General features: G+C 45.3%; 1 protein-coding gene across 1 annotated transcript in view; it reads right to left on the bottom strand.

Annotated features, from left to right (window-relative positions):
• Positions 1-17,714, bottom strand: part of LRRC1 (leucine rich repeat containing 1) — a 103,905-nt gene that overhangs the window by 62,899 nt on the left and 23,292 nt on the right. The gene's annotated exons all lie outside the window — the stretch shown is intronic.

A 17,714-nucleotide genomic window follows, 5' to 3' on the forward strand; every position in this document is an offset into this window, starting at 1 on the left:
AAAATACAGATGGAGGAGAAAGTGCCAGAAGAATGGACCCTCGATATCATAATCAAGTTACCAAAGAAAATGAGACTTAGCTCACCAAAGAAAGGTGATCTAAACAATTGCTCAAATTGGAGGGGAGTAACTTCTATCTGTCACAGGAAAAGTATTAGCAGCAGTCCTCCTGAACAGAATGAAAGGAAAGATGGATACCATCCTATGTGAACAACAATCTGGATTTAGACAAGGGAGATCATGCACAGACACTATTTTCACCCTGAGACGAATTATTGAGAACACAATTGAATTCCAAGGCAGTCTTGCCATCAGTTTGGTGGACTTTCAAAAGGAATCTGAGAGTGGAACAGAAACAATGTGGAAAATTGTTGAACAATATGGAATTCCAACAAAATTAATCAACATTATGAAGGCATTCTATGCCAACTCAAAATGCTGCTTTAAAATGAAAAATGGATTGAGTAAGCCATTTAGCATCAAGACAGGTGTAAGGAAGGGGTGCATCCTGTCTCTTTTTTTGTTTATGCTAGTCATCAACTATGGATTAAAACAATGTGATAGTGATACATATGGCCTAAAAATGGAACAATTCAAGGCTATTTGATCTAGACTTTGTTGATGACATCGCTCTCATCAACAAAAATGCCAACAGACTACAAAAATGCACAAACCAAGTAGAAGTAGTAATGGAGAAGATAGGTTTGAGATACAATGCAAAGAAATGTGAAGTAATGTTAATGGGGACTACAGGGACAGAAACCAAAATTGAAGATGAGAAACTGGAGAAGGTGAACAATTTTACGTATCTTGGAAGTACCATCAGCCAAGATGGTACCAGTTCCGAGGAAAGAAGAATCGGGAAGGAAAATGCTGCATTTGGAAGACTCAAAAACATCTGGCAACTCAAACACATCTCCCTCAAGAGAGAACTGAATGTGTAGAAAGCAACTGTTATCGCCATCACAACATATAGCAGTGAGACATGGCAACTTACCAAGAAAGATACGCAAAAGCTGGATGCATTTAATCACAAATGTTTGAGAAGAACATTGGGAATAACATACAGAGATAGGAAGACGAATGAAGAAGTCAGAAAAATTACTGGACAAGGCACCCTCACAAATAATCTACAAAAGAAGACATCTGCGGCTGGGACATGTGCTGAGAATGGAAAGAGAACGCTTACCAAATACTGCCCTTGAATGGAAGCCAGAAAATGCAAGAAGAAAGAGGAAGACCATGAACAACATGGAAACAAACAGTTCTGAATGACATCAAGCACCCCAACATGAAATGGAAAGATTTGGAGAGAAGGGTAGTTGATAGGCAAGGATGGCAAATGGGGATAGCCCAACGTGCAGCAAAGCACAGGATGGACTAAGGTCTAAGGCAGGGTCCCCAACGCAGTGCCCGCGGGTGCCATGGCGCCCGCTGGGGCGTCTAAGTGCACCCGGGTACTAGCCGGCCGAGCATCCACTGAAATGTCGCCGACAAGCGGCAACCTCAATAGGCGTCGCCGCCGAAATGCCGCCAATTTTCGGCAGCATTTCGGCGGCAACACCTATTGACGTTGCCACTTGTTGGCGGCATTTCGGCGGATGCTCGTCCGCCGCCACGGTCCTCCGTGGCTCGTCATCTGGCGTCCACCAGACAAAAAGGGTTGGGGACCACTGGTAAGGTAAGTGCCTACAGGCAGAGGCATCAATTCAGATATTTGGAAGGAGGGGGGCAATTCCAGTCCCTGCCAACTCCACAGAAAGGACCCCGCTCTGGTCCTACTTGTCCCAACCACCTCCCCCACACTGGGGCAGCAGGTATCTCTCAGCCAGGGAGCCTCAGTCTCCCCTCTCTCTTATCCACTTGCTTCATTGAGCCGGTGCTGCCAGGGGTAGAGTTCTCAGCAGGCTCCGCTGTACAGGAACGAACTCCCAACACTTTTAGGCCCAGCCACCCCTCCATCTGGATGATGGGACAGCAGGGCCAAATGTGAGTGATGCTGCAACCTCATGTGCCAGGTTGCAATGCCATTCACTAATATTTGGCTCCGATGCCCCATCATCTGTAAAAAGGGGCAGCTGGGTCAAATTTCAGCGGTGTTGCAGCCAAGTAGCCAAAGTGATACTCCAGTTGGCTCTGGCAACAGCTGTACTGATTTAGCCTGGGACCAATACTTAAAATGTGCAAAAACCTGGGGGCAGAAGGGCATTCGCCACTTCCCCCTCAATTAGTACCACTGCCTAGGATCCCTAGTCAAGGACCAGGACTATTGTGCTAGGTGCTGTACTAATACAGAACAAAGACAATCCCTGCTCCAAAGAGCTTACAATTATTGCCATGCTTTTCTTCTGGAACTTATGTTCCCTACTCCGCTGCGCACACAGGTGAACAAGAGATGCAACTGAATGATGCAAATCCATTCCTCCTCCCCATTGCTTTTCTTCCTTTTTTGGGCTTCAAAAAAAGTCAGCAAGATACTACTTTATAAAGCATGTGGGTTACACAGGCAGAACAAGGGACGCTACAGACAAGGAAGAAGGGGAGAAATTTAAAATAAAAAAAATCGTCTTGCAGACTAGTTAGTGATGAATTTAAGCCATCAGTAATGTCAGGGAAGAATGGGTAAGTAGAGGTGATCAATTATAGGCTAACATGAAACAGATGGAAAGATTCAAAGGTGAGATGGAAAAGAAAGTGTGTCCTTGAGGAGGAGTTCCAGGTAAATTACACAGAGAAGCCCAAGTGTATTGAGTCATACTAAAGGGGCAGGAGGTAAAGGCAAATGGAATGAATGAACAGAGGCGATGACAAAGTAGGAGCTGAGCAAGTCCGTGGAGAGCTTTCTGATAAGAATATTTTTTGTCTTGGATCCAGAGATGGGTAGGAGTGAAATGGTCTCAGTTTCTGAAGTGACAAAGTAGTATGACCCTATTCGTCTGCATCCAAAACTGAAGGATTTAGGAAGACTAAGATGATTTTGCCGTAGTACACAGATGAAATACAGTTATAGGCTTCACCCTTGAATAAGATTAGAAGCTAATTTTGGGGCCATCTTGTCCAACACAGAGATATAAAAAAAATACTTTAGCCAAATTCTGTGTTGGAAATCCACACCCTTATTTAACTTCCCTAATTATATCATTCCACTGCAAGACCTCACTGTGAAGATGATCCTTCCCTTCCCAATCACTAACAAAAACTTACATTTCCATCTTCACTAGTCTTGCATACTGACTAGGCAAAGTACTGTAATTCATTCTTGTCTTTCATTTCTACGGCTACTTGTAGAATACAAATAAGCTGTGCATATCCAATTCATTTACTCTGTAGTGGACATACCCTCTGACCCACTAATCATTTGCACAGCGATTTTTTTTTTCTTTTGGGCAGCAAATGAATAAGGAATTCTGCAGGGTCATGGGAAGAACAGAACGCTGCCAGAATTCAGAGCTAAAACTAGACATAATATGCATTTCTTCTTCCATAAGTCCTTCGTCTAAATGTTGGCTCAAAGAAGATATCTAATTTTAAATATCTAATTTAAAAGACTGATAGTCACATACTTAAAGCCACACTTGAGTTTGGTATATTTACACACCAAGAAAGCATATTAGTACAGAGGGCGATATTACTTTCCCTATGAAGGCTGCCTGACACTGCCAATATATATTTTTTGACCATTCTGTGAAGAGTTCTCATGATCTGCACCAAGACTTGAGATTGACCTGGATATATCTTTGCTGTTCCCCTTAAAAATTTGTCATATTTGACAGAGTTAGGCCTTGTCTACACTACAGACCTTGTCAGTTTAACTTGCATTGACTATCAAAAACCAATATAATTACATTGCTTGTGCGTGTTCACACAATGCTCTTTCAGTCAGCAGAGCAGATCCAGTTGGTGCTCTAGCACCGAGAGAGAGAGCAGTGCACTGCGGGAAGCTATCCCACTGGGCTACTCAACACCTTCTGCAGCTAGGACTTGTGGGAAGGCAGAATGGATTGCAGTGCATCACATGTGTGGGCTCTATATCCCATGATGCAGGTTTTTTTCTGTCCCAGCAGTCTATGGGCGTCCAACTGCATTTCGTAGCATTTTTTAACAGCTCCATCTTTACTGTGCACCCACCATCTCTGTCTGAAAGGATGGATACCGCACTGCTATCTACTGTTGTAGTCACTGTTATGAGCACATTGCGGATGGCCATGCAGGATATCATGAGCTCCCAATCTGAACAGGAATCAGAGTTGCCTGACCTGCTGTGTGCCATAGAAAAACACCACCAGATTACTTTTGGCATTCACGGAGCAGCTGAACACAGTGGACCGTTGCTTTGGGGTTTGGGAAACAAGCACTGAGTGGTCAGACTTAATTGTTATGCAGGCCTGGGATGATGAGCACCTGCCTGGAACTGTGTGCAGAGCTCACCCCAGAACTGCAGCACAAGGGCACCAAAATGAGAGCTGCCCTCTCAATGGAGAAGCACATGGCGATCGGTGTGTGGAAGCTGGCAACTCCAGATTACTACTGGTCGGGCATGAATCAGTTTGGAGTCAGGAAGTCAACCGTTGGGGCTGCGGTAAAACAAGTGTGCAGGACCATTAATTGCATCCTGTTACAAAGGACTGTGACTCTTGCAATATGCGTGAAAAAGTGGATGGCTTTGCAGTAATTGGATTCCCAAACTGCGGCAGGGCAACAGATGGCATGCATATTCCAATTTTGGCCCTGAACCATCTTGCGACATCAATAGAAAGGGGTACTTCCCCCTATGGTATTGCAGGCGGTTGTGGATCACGGTGGGCATTTCACTGACATCAACATAAGATGATCTGGGAAGGTGCATGACACACATCTTCAGGAACACTGGCATTGACTAGCAAAAACCGGTATAATTACATTGCTTGGGCATGTTCACACAATGCTCCAAGCTGGAACTTTGTTTCCACACCATAAGATTCCAGTAGGAGATATTGAAATGCCCATAGTGATCCTGGGAGGCCCAGTGTACTCCTTACTCCGATGGCTCATGAAGCCTTACATGGGAAACCTGGACAGCAGCAAGGAGTGCATCAGCAATAGGTTGAGCAGGTGCAGAATGACCACAGAATGTGCCTTGGCAGATTAAAAGTGCACTGGTGCTACCTTAATGGCAGATTAGGCCTAAACCAGGAAAATATTCCCGTGGTCATAGCAGCCATGCTCCAGATCAGTGAGGCTAAGGGTGAAAAGTTTCCCCCGGGGTGGAGCACAGAGGTGGATCGCCTGACTGCTGAATTTGACCAGCCAGATACCATGGCTATTAGGGGGGCATAATGGGAGGCTATTCGAGTCAGGGAGGCTGTGAAGCAACATTTTGATAATGAGCACCAGTAATGTGTTTTTCTGCATAGCATTCTGCCATGCTTTGTTAACTTGCCACCTTGCATGAAAATTGTGATGATTCCTGACTGGGATTTAGTCAGCAAATGATCAAACTGACACTATGTATTACTACCATGAGCAACCACCATGTGTACAAGACAAATAAAGATTGCTTATCTTTTTGAGAGTTTGTTTTTATTAAAGACCAATTAACAACACAAACAAAAGACTTGGTGGGATGGGAGATAAGAATACAAGGCATATAGGCTCTTATAGCTGTGTACAAGTCCAGCTCTCATTTTGGAAACTGTCCAAAGGGGTGGAGTGAACAGGGTACCGAGACATTCCGGGAAGTTGCAAGGTATGTGCGGGAGGACTTTGGGGAAAGCAGTTCTGTATCAGCCGGGGGAGAGGGAGGGGGCGGGCACATGTATTCTGCCTGGAGCGTGATTAGGGACTTCAACATCTCTGTTTGCTCCTCCATCACTTTTCTCATCCGCTCCTGGCCCTTTACAATGCGCTCCTCACTCTCCTTTCTGTCCTGCCTTCCTATTTTACATTTTTCCTTCAGGGTCTCTCTCCACTCCCTGCGTTTTCTTTTTTCAGCCTCTAAGGATTGGAGCACCTCTCTGAACATGTCCTCCTTGCTCTGATCAGCATCAGCTCAAAAATATCATTTAAGAGGGCTCTCCTCTCCTGCATCATGAGCACCAGAGACAGACTGCTGGAACTAGATCCCTCCAGAGTGGAAAAGAAGTCCTAACTCACCACACCACCAGATGACCCTGCATGTGTTTCACATCATCCTCCAACTCAACCAACCGCCTCGTCCACAATTTCGTCCGCAAGGTTAAGTCCACTGTCCGCTCCCACCCGAGTATCCACTGGTCTCTCGGCAGCGGAGGTGGAGTTGCCACCAAGGATAGTGTCCAACTCCTTATAGAAGTGGCAGATCTTTGGCACAGCATCAGAGCAACCGTTTACCTCCCTTGCCTTCTGGTAGGCCTGCCTCAGTTCCTTTAGCTTCACATGGCACTGATGCGTGTCCCATTTGTAGCCCTTATCCAACATGCCATGAGAAATCTGACCTTAGGTATAGAAGTTCCTACGGCTGGAGAGGAGCTGGGACTGCACAGCCTCCTCTCTCCACAGCGCCAACAGATCCAACAACTCAGGTGTGCTCCAAGTGGGAGAGCGTTTGCTGCATGGAGCCACCATGATGAGCTGGGAAAATGCGATGTGAGCTGCTCACACCGAGCAAACAGGAAGTGGCATTTCCAAAATTCTCAGGCCTTTAAAGGGAGAGGGGTGGATGCCTGTGTACCTGGGTGCAGGGCAGTGGAGTTCAAACTGCTGACCAGAGTGGTCAGGATGAGCATTGTGGGACACCTCCTGGAGACCAAGTATAGCAACATAACCAAGCACAGTGTCAACACTGACACTTTGTCAATATAAAACTTTGCCACTTAAAGCTCTATGCCTCTCATTGAGGTGGTTTTATTTTGTCGGCAAAGCAGAAGAGTTTTGTTGGCAGAAGGAGCATTGCAGTATGTAAACCTCCACTGTTTTGTGCATGAAAGCTGACTTGTCAACAAAACTTGTAGTGTAGACAAGGTCTTAAAAACCATTAAAAGTCACTATTTAGTACGCACCGTAGACTGGGAAATAACACCTGAGAAACATCAGACGGGAAACTAATTGAAATACAAAGTATCAAAAAGATGTTTGTTCTGTGGCCCTTTCTGACAAAGCAAGTCAACTTTCAAGTGAGCGGGGAGGGAGGGAGGGAGGGAGGAACAGAGGTGTAAGTGTTTCCTAATAACCTTTAAAATATTCATAGATCTGCTAGGAAATCAGCCTACCGCACCTTATCTGTTCTTTGACATTCACATCCCTGATTCACTTATTCCTCCTTGGTACCTCCTTACAGCCTTGTTTACAGTAAGAAATTTTACAGATGACTGGGGAGGACACTGGTGGGAATGATTTGGGTAAAATCCCCATTCAGACACAGCCTTACAATGGGATAACTATTACTTGCATATTTATGCTACCTCAGACATAATTTAAATTAATGCTGCTTATGCAGTTTACTCAAGTCTTCTCCCCTGTCCCTGGCGCCAGGAGGATTTGGACGGGGGGGGGGGGGAGGGGAGGGGAAGTAAAGCAATGTAGAAAAGGAAACCACCTCATGCTTCTATACTGGCAAACAAACAGTAACGTTAAGAGGTTGTAGGGCCTGCTGAGGATGTCAAACTAAGACTCTCTCAAATAGGGAAATTCACTGTCTTATATTCAGTATTAGCACAAGAGAGTTTGCGAGAAACTAAATATGTAGCCATGGGTTTCCCTTAACAATATACCTACATATTTAAGAAAGCACTACCACTCAAATGCTTTCCTGTTCACCTTTTAGTGAGGGCATCTGCAAATAAAGTCCAGGATAGACTTCAGATCCCGTTTTTAGACAAAAAGTCATTTAAAAATACACACAATTAACAGGTCATTTTAATACTTGGCAGTAAGAAGACAGTGAGGGGAGAGAATAATAAGAGAAGGTTACTCACTCTGTGAAGTAACTGAGGTTCTTCAAGATGGTGTCACTGTGGGTACTCCACTTCAGGTGATCGTACATCCCTGCACCTTTGATCGGAGAATTTCAGTAGCAGTGCTCATCTGGATCATGCATGTGCTCTCCCCATCTCGTGCCATTGTCAGCATCTATCTAGCACCATACAACCAGACCCCTCTCAGTTCCTTCTCTACCATACAGTCCAGAAATTGAACTCAGAAGTAGAGGGTAAGAGGGCAGGTAGTGTAGCACCTACAGGAACACCATCGTGAAGAACCTCAGTTACTGTACAGGGTGAGAAATCTTTTCTTCTTTGAAGAGTGTCCCTGTGGGTGCTCCACTTCAGGTGACTGTCGAGCAGTGCCCCTCGGTCAATGGAAGGGGCTTTGGAGTTGCATGGGTAATTGATGATAATATACTAAGTCCTACCAATTCAACCAAACTTGAACTCAGATCAATTGCATAGTGTTTTCTGACCATGTATGCGGATGCCCAGGTGGCCACTTTACAGATGTCCATGATTGGTACACTGTTGAGAAAGGCTACTGAGGTTGATACGGACCTGGTGGAATGTGTTCAGATCCCTGTTGAGAGCTGTATATCCTCCTGTTGGTAGCAAAGGTGGCTGCATCCAGAAATCCATTTAGACAGTCTGCTTGGAAAAGGCAAAATCTTCAGATCGTTCCAAAGTTGAAATCAAGGAGGCATTTGTTGTGAGAAGCATTGAGGGTGGAGTCTGCATGAAAGGGACTCCCACACACATGTTGTGGGTTTGGGTCCAACAGTGCAGAGAGTCTTTGACTTTGAGCAGCAGAGTGAGGTGCCTGATCAGGCCATGTTTGTATGGAATGTAGATAGTTCTTAGCCAACCCTGAATGCAGAGCATGTGAAGTCATGTGTGTCATACTATGGATGTGGTTGCTGCCATATGGCCTACCAGTTGGAGATAGGTCTGCACCGATATCTGTGGGCTATTCAGTACTGTGAAGATCAGACTGATTATGGTAACTAATCTGGTCAGTGGTAGAGACGCTTTGGCCTCTAGAGCTTTGAGATGGGGCCCGTTGAAGTCCAGTTTCTGCATGGGTGTCAATGTTTACTTGGAATCCCAGCCGCGAGAAGAGGGTGATTATCTTGTGCAGAATGTCTGTAGCATCTACCGCCTCTGTTGGTGATTTTAGAAAGCAACCATCTATATCGTGAAATATTGTCACTCCCTGCTTATGGAGATGTGCCGCCACTACCGCAAGAATTTGGGGGGCCGGGGGAGGAGGACCTCACACTGTTGCCGAAAGGCCAAAAGGCAGAACTTTGTATTGATCATATTCTGTCCCCAGAGTAAATCTGAGGAACCTCCTGTGTGCAGGATGTATGGTTACGTGAAAATAGGCATCTTGTAGGTTGAGGGCTGAAAATCAGTCCCCTTGTTCCAATGCTGATATTATTGTTGCTAATGTGACCATTGTGAACCACTGAACAAATTCGTTGAGTTTTCTGAGGTATAGAATAGACCTCCATCCACTGTTCTTTTACTCCCACTACTTCTTAACCCAGAAAAAGCTTTTCCCTCTGTGTTGTACCTGTTGTATGGCACCCAGATGTAGGAGGTGGTTTACTTCTTGCCATAGAAGGTGTTCGTGAGAGGGGTCCCTGAAGAGGTACAGGGAGGGAAAGTGGGTGGGATGGAGATGAACAGTATCACATAGCCTGAATAAAATTATTCCTAGAACCCATTTTTCCATGGTGATGGATTGCCACGCTAAATAAAATGGGGGGCTGGCCAGTGATGGTGTCAGCACTGAGGAATGGGGGAGGCCTTTGACCAAACCCTCAAAATTGTTGTTTTTCAGAGGATTGGTGGCATGCTAATGATTGAGCTCAGGGTGGTTGATGCTTTGTCTGTGCCTGTCATATTTCCTCTGTTGTTGGGCATAAGGGACAGACCTTGTACATTGGGTGGCATAGTATTTACCCTGTTTTCTTTTTGATGTAGGTGTGTATATACACCAAAGAAACGAAGAGTCACCAGAGAGTCCTTCATGGTGTGAAGGGACTCATCAATCTTTGCTGCAAACAGCTTCCGGTCATCAAATGGAAGGTCTTCCACTGTGGATAGTATTTCTTTTGGGAAGCCAGACAAGTGAAGCCACGAAACTTGATGCATAACTAGGACAGTGGTCGTGGAGTCTGCCGCCGGGTCAGCCGCATCTAAAGATGCCTGTTAGGTGGTTTAGCTGGGAGTTGGCCCTCTGAAATGATGGCTTTAAATTGATCTCTTTTGTCTTATAGAATTATGTCAATAAAATCTGAGAGTTTGGAATAGTTCGTGTGGTCATATTTTGCCATTAGAGCAGAGTAACTGGCGATCCGAAATTGAAGAGTGGCTGATGAATAGGCCTTGCAGCCAAAGAGGTCTAACTGTTTTTACTCTTTGTCATTCAAAGTGGATCTGGACTGGTGCTGCCTGCCTCATTGGTTGATGGCACCAACCACTAAGGAATTTGATGTGGGGTGAGAAAATAAAAAGTCCATTTCCTTTGAGGGGACACTACTTTTTATCCACTCTCTTGGAAGTAGGCAGTATCATAGCTAGGGTCTGCCATGTTTTTAGCCGATTCCATGAGTGTGTTGTTTAATCAGAAGTGCAATTTTCGATGAAGAGAATGCTTGGAAAATATCCAGTAATTTGTGTTGGAACTCTGGGACCTCCTCTAGAGGAATCTCTAGGGAAACAGTGATTCTTTTAAAGAGCTCTTGGAAATGTGGGTGGCGATGGCATTATGGCCTCTTCTGGGAAGAAGAAATGTTAGCTGCCGGTGTCGTGTCCTGTTCCAGGGTCGCCTCCTGTTCTTCAAAGCTTTCTTTAAGGGGCTCTGATGGTGCAGTCATTGAGGATGGTGGGGGAAATCAAATCCTCTCCCTTGGGGGTCTCGGGGGCCTGGGGTACTGTCTCCTATATAGTCCCTAGGGGTTCCAGTAGGCCCACTGAGTGGGGAATAGCATAGACGGTGCCATCCTCCTCACAGCAAAAGGCACCCTCCTCCTCATCTTCCTCCTCGCTGGAAAATGGAGGGGCCAAAGATGAAATGGGCTGACATGGTGCCGAACATGCTGGAGAAACATTGATACCGAAGAGAGGTGATTCCAGCGTCAATGAAAAAAGCAAGTCCTTGTGGTGTAGAAAATGGTGCAGTGCCAATATTTCAGTACTGAGGTGGTCAGCACCAACGATGCTGTTGCAATTGCAGCTGTCAGTGCTGACATCTGAGCGCTCTGCACTATTGGGACAGGAAGTGGTGCCATATCTTTAGGCAGCTCTGTCTATGCCTTAGCAGAGGAGGTAGGTGTCTGTTTGCCCCTTGACGCCGAGCCTGCCCGCTTTCATGGTACGCTGTGCTTGTAAGTACTCAGCTGCAGTGCAGTTGGTACCAAAGGTATGGAGCGGGCCAGAGACCACTTCTTTTTCAGAAGCTCTTTAGGGGAAGTCGTCAATGCTTTTTTCCTCACTACCTTTTTGGAGGAGGAAGCTTTCCACTGTGAGAAGGGTGAAGTTGCTGGAGACTATAGTCCAGAGGGATTCTGTGGACCAGGATCTGATGCCAGGCACAGAGACTTCTCCATTAATAGACGTTTGAGACATAGGTCTCTGTCCTTCCTGACACAAGGTTTTAAGCTAGTGCAGAGAGAGCACTTCTGTGGGACGTGTCTCTCACCTAGGCGCCAGAGGTACTGAGTGTCCATCTGAAACTGGGATCACCTCCCACCAGGAAAGGCAGCATTTGACGTCCAGTGAACCAGGCATGATTCAAATTATAGTGGTTTGATCCTAACAGTGAACACAAACTATGCTAAGGGGTATACAAACTTGGAAGAAAGGGGAGAGGAAAAAAAGGTTTGTTTTGTTTTTTTAAGAAAATAAACAGGGAGAAAGGGATAAGTAAGCCTAACTAAGGTACTTAAGACCACTCTAAGAGACAGTTCTAAACACTAAGTATAGTTATCGGTTTTAACACTGCTGGGAGATCCATCTCAGACAGAGGACAGCTGAGAAGGAACTGGGGGGGGGTCAAGTTGCGCAGCACTAGTTAGGTGCTGACAATGGTACAAGATGGGGAGAGCACATTTGCAAGCCAGACGAGCACTGCTGCTGAAATTCTCCAACCAAAGGCGCATGGATGTACAATCACCTGAAGCGGAGAACCCACAGGGACATGCCTCAAAAAAGAAGCTTAAGTTAGAGGGTCACTCCACACAGCAGTCTGTACACAACAGATTCAGGGACCATCCCAGCAAAGAAAGTAATCTACAACAGCAGACAGAAATATAATGGTACAGAAATACAAGGGGAGTAGGAGAGAAGAAACAAGGCCAGAATGAAAAGGCAGCAAGACAATAGTTACAGGACAGCCCCTAAGGAATTCTAAAAGAAAAACTATTTCATTAGAAGAAAGATAATATTTATCTACCACAACTGTGAGTGCAAGGCAAGTCCTGTTTTAATTTCAGGCTGAAGCAGGCCTGGTGCTATTGAAGAGGAGGAGGGGGCAAAGAGAACATTTACCCCCTAGCAGTGATCTTCACAAGGCTCCAAATTATTGTCCGAAAGGCCAAACAAAGCTAATGTTAAGCAATGGAACAGCAGCAAATTGGAGAGACTTCATCCTTTATATAAATTATAAAGCACAACAAAATGCTGGCTTTTTAGTCAAATTCTACTTTACAAAAAACTCCCCTAATAATGGGACCCTAGAATCGATCCTCAGGTGAAGGTAGCTTTTTTATTTCACATGTAATGGGAAGGAACTTCAGTTGCATGAGAATAGTTCATACACAGAAGTGACAGCATACCAGATAGCTCAGTGGTTTGAGCATTGGCCTGCTAAACCCAGAGTTGTGAGTTCAATCTTTGAGGGGGCCACTTAGGAATCTAGGGCAAAATCAGTACTTGGTCCTACTAGTGAAAGCAGGGGGCTGGACTTGATGACCTTTCAGGGTCCCTTCCAGTTCTAGGAGATAGGATATCTCCATGTATTATTAATGATTATTATTATTTCCCACAAGAGAAGAAACAGCCCTCAGGCCAGCAGCTTTTTGCACCTCAATCATGCGAGCACACGAGCACTCTAGAAATTAGAGGCTTGGCTACACTGGCACTTTATACCGCAATAAAGCCTCCCAGAATGCTCTACCTTACTCCCCGTCCACACTGGCAAGGCACGTAGAGCATTCTGACTTCTTGGCTAGAGCACTCCTGGTATCCCTCTCGTGGAGGTGGAGTAACGGCTGTCGCGTATTGGCTGAGACGCCCCAGGGCCAGTGTGAATGAGGAGTTATGTTACAGCGCTCTAACTGACCTCCAGAAACGTCCCATAATCCCCTTAAGTCAGGTGGCCTCTCTTCTCTTTTTTGTGAAATGGCTGAGGAATGCGGAAGTGCCTTTTCAGAGCTCCATTTCAGATAGTGGCTGCTTATCTGCAACGGGGCAAAGCAAACGTTTACTGAGACAGAGGGGGGGGGCAGAGGGGTTAGGGGGATCTGAACTTACAAAATTGGAGTGCTGACACTCTCAGCACTCCAAAAACCCACTCTCTCTCTCACCCCCACATACAAACAACACACTCCACCCCCCTCATTTGAAAAGCACGTTGAAGCCACTTGTACGCTGGGATAGCTGCCCACAATCCACTGTTCCCAATGCCGCTGCAAATGCCACAAATGTGGCCACACCAGTGCATTTGCAGCTGTCAGTGTGGACAGACTGGAGCGCTTTCCCTAGTGTGCTCTCCGAAGGCTGGTTTAACCCAAAGCGCTCTACAGCTGCCAGTGTAGCCAAGCCTTAAGATGGGTAAATTCTCATCCCCTCAGTTTGACTGAAGTAGTTGGTGGAAGAACTACTGTTTGACAAGGAACAGTGAACAGCTAGGATAGAAAAGGGCATAGCTGCCATCATCCTCACTGCTATAAGCCCCAGACATTGCCAGTGTTAAGTTAATGCTATAACAGTTCACGTTAGTCATGGTAGGGCTAGCATCTGCAGAAGCCATGCTGCTTTTGAGGCAAGAAGCAGTGCTGAGGCCTGGTCTACATTTAAAATGTATACAGGAATAGCTATATTGGTTAGGCGTGTGGGGTTTTTTTGTTTGTTTGTTTAAACAGACATAGCTATGCCAATATAAGTAGGGTGACCATATGTCCCATTTTGACCAGGACAGTCCCTTTTTTAAGCATGGCCCCAGCCATCCAGACTTCCCCCACCAAAAAGTAGGCATTTGTCCCGTTTACTCTTGCCAACTTGATCAGTTGGCAAGAGTAAACGGGACAAATGCCCACTTGTGTCAAAAAGTGGGGTGCAGTGGGGAGGAATGTTTGGTGGGGGCGAGAGGAGATGACAGCCCCCTCCCCGCACCAGGGAGGAAGACAGAACGGGGGGTGGTGAGGCAACATTCCAGCATGGGGAGGGGGCCAGCAGGATTCCAGCAACAGGCAACAGCCTCGGGGGGGGGGGGAGGAGTGAGGGGGGAGGGCCTCAGGCAAGTTGCTGGAAGTGTCCATTTTCTCTTTGGGAAGCTATGGTCACCCTAGTTATAAGTCTTAGGGCTTGTCTACACTTGAAAAACGCTACAGTGACACAGCTGCAGCACTGTAGTTAATCCAGTGACAGGAGAACCCCTGTGGCGGTAGCTAGGTTAATGGAAAAATTCTTCTATAAACTGAATGCTGTCTACACAGGAACTTAGGTTGACCTAAGTACGTCACTCAGCAGTGTGGATTTTTCACACCCCTGAACCACGTAGTTGGGTCGATCTAATTTTCTAGCGTAGACCAGCCCCTAGTCTACACACACCAGCGTAAGAGAGCTTTTGCAGGCATAGTTAATGGCTCTCAGGGGAACAGGTGTAAACTATGCCAGCAAAAGCCCTTCTATGCTGATATAAGCTGCATCTATGTAGGACACTTTGCCATTATAACTATACCAGCATAGGTATGCCAGCACAACTTTTCTGGTGTAGGCATAGTCTCCTCCAAGCAGATGGCCTGTGCCAGCTACCCGAACTGGAAACCCTGCCAACACCAGGAAGAGCAACTTTTTGTCAGTCAAACTCAAGAATCCTAAAGGCTTGTCTACAAAGAAATTAAGCCAAATTAATTAAAGGTGTGAATTTAAAGTGTATTACTTAAAGCACATTAGGGCCAGTCTACAATGGGAATTTATATTGGCATAGCAACGTCTCTCAAGGGTGTGAAAAATCCACACTCCTGAGAGATGTAACTAAGACCACCCAACCTCCGATGTAGTCAGCACTAGGTCAATGGAAGAATTCTTCCATCAACTTAGTTACTGCCTCTCGGAGAGGTGGATTACCCGCGCTAACAGGAGAATCCCTCCTGTTGGAGTAGGGATTGTTCCCACTGAAGCGCTACAGCGGCACAGCTGCAGATCTGCAGCTGTAGCTGTTTAAGTATAGGCATATCCTTAGACTCCTGTGTGGTTGCTCTCATTCAGAAGTAAACTCAGTCCACTGTATATTACCTTAATTCCTCGTGCAAATTTCCTAAATTTCCAGTCCCATATGCAGGGATAATCGACACGTACAATGATTACGTTTGCACAAACATCTTTTCTGAAGTACTGAATGTGTCCCTTGTTGGAATTTATTATTATTCCTCCTTCTCAGCTGCTGCTACCTCAATAGGGAGCATAAGATGTCCCTCAGTCCTAGAAAAATGTATATCGAGTTAGGCGATCGGGCACTTGGGTGGCAAGCACAGGAGGGCTTGGACTTCTGGGGAGTAATAAAGAGCAAAGGCAGCAGGGAATGGATCTTCACCATCCCTGACAAAGCTTCCACTGAGTAGCATTCCTCCCTTCGTGCCAACATAAGAGAGAGACTCACTCTGCTGACAGCATGATGAAGTGTTGCCTGTATGTAGCAATTCACTTATATCTTGGAATTTAAAATATTGTGCAAGTTATATCTGTTGGTGCTGGGGATGCCACTGGCTCTTTACACACCTTTTTTGATTTGCAATGCAGTTCTGTAGTCTATACATCTGATATGTAAAGTTTCCCTCAGCTTATCACTTGAAGGGTGGGGAGAAAGGAAGAAACATTAGCTCTATGATAGGAGAAGGATGGAAGCATTCTGTTCATTCAGTAAATTCTCCTCCACCTCATCCTGTGGTAGAACATTCAGAGTATCCCATTTTATCTGTGGGAAATAGTCTGGTACAACGGCCAGCAGCGGTAACTGTAATTTAATGAACTGGTATTAGTATTCCATCTTTGAAGGAAGTAGGACGGTCAGAAATGAAAGCCATTAGTTCACTAAGCAAACAGCTAGGACAAGAACAGAACAATGATCTCTTGTGTCCAGAGTTAAGATGTCACCACCACACGTCCCTATGCATGCAGCAGGTCATGTTTTCACAAGCAGAGCTGTTTTTCTACGTCTGAAAGAAACACACGATTGTAGTTTTTGCTGAGTACATAAATAGCAAAGACTGATTAACAGAGAGTCACTGGGTAGGAGGAACCTGGAGGAGGAGCATGTTGAGATTCTCTCTCCTAAGTAAAGCAGTTCTGAATAATAGAAGTAGGAACCTCACAGAACACTCTGATATTTAGAATATTGTGTGAATCCTTACACAAGGTTTTTTTAGATTGACAAAAGCAACTAAGTTGTAAGCAGTTACATGCAACTGTATTAAACTGAAGAAAGTTAAGCCAGTCATTTCAGGTTATGAACTTGGAAGACAAGAAAATAGCACAATAAAATGGGTGATTAAGACTGGACCTTGGATGTACAAGAGAAATTGCTTCCTGCAACCTACTTTAGTCCAAGTCATCAATTCACAAGTTATTGCACAAGGAAGTATTTTATAACCACCACCACCCTTCACACAGAAACATTCATTCACACTATCCATTCTTGTTAGAGTTGAACTCTCAGGCCAACTTCCAAGTGAAATCAGGCTGCTTAATGTTCAATGGCTCTGCTTCATCAGTTTTTCTGCAGTCAGTTATTCATTTGCAGGGAAAAATGAGAGTTGAGCCAAAGTACTGTTTCCTTTGGAATTAAAGGGTTGCCATCTCTTGGCAGACCTACACAGCCAAACGCTGTACATAAAGCCAATGGCATTAACACACAGACATATACACCATTTTTACAATGCAATTTCTTAACCAACTGAATGCATTCTTTCTGGCTCCCAGATAATTCCTGCTCAATCACACAGCCTTTTTCCTACAAAGCTTTGTGAATATGCATGAAATGATACAGTACAGTGGAAGTCTTGCAGTAATTCTTTTGGGAATGGGGGTCAGAAGTGGCTGCATTTCATCACTGAATGTCCAGGGGAGGGGTGAGACTGCAATCACATGACACCTTCACACAGGTATGAGTGGGTGGGGAAGAAGAGGAAAGGTTGGGTGACTCTACAAATGGAAACAAAATACAAATTTCTCTTACAGTTTAACTTCACTTCTCTAGCTCTTCCGTGTTCATTCTCCTTATATTCAGTTACATTTTTGTCCCCGTCCCCCCGATACATGGCAATTTTCATGAGTATACCCTGAAGCAACACTCCAGATATAAAAGGATAGACATGACTGCCTCTGCACTTAACTGGCTCTTGTTCCTTCACTAAACCAGAAGCATATCACTGAGTACGACCCCTCTGCCCAGGGGCCTGGTGTGTTGCTTCTGCAGTGTTCCTGATATTTGCTGGCCCAGACAACAAGAGACCATGCTCCAGTCCTAAACACTGATTTGATACT

Source organism: Malaclemys terrapin, chromosome 3, assembly GCF_027887155.1.
Source record: "Malaclemys terrapin pileata isolate rMalTer1 chromosome 3, rMalTer1.hap1, whole genome shotgun sequence".
Lineage (NCBI taxonomy): Eukaryota > Metazoa > Chordata > Testudines > Emydidae > Malaclemys > Malaclemys terrapin.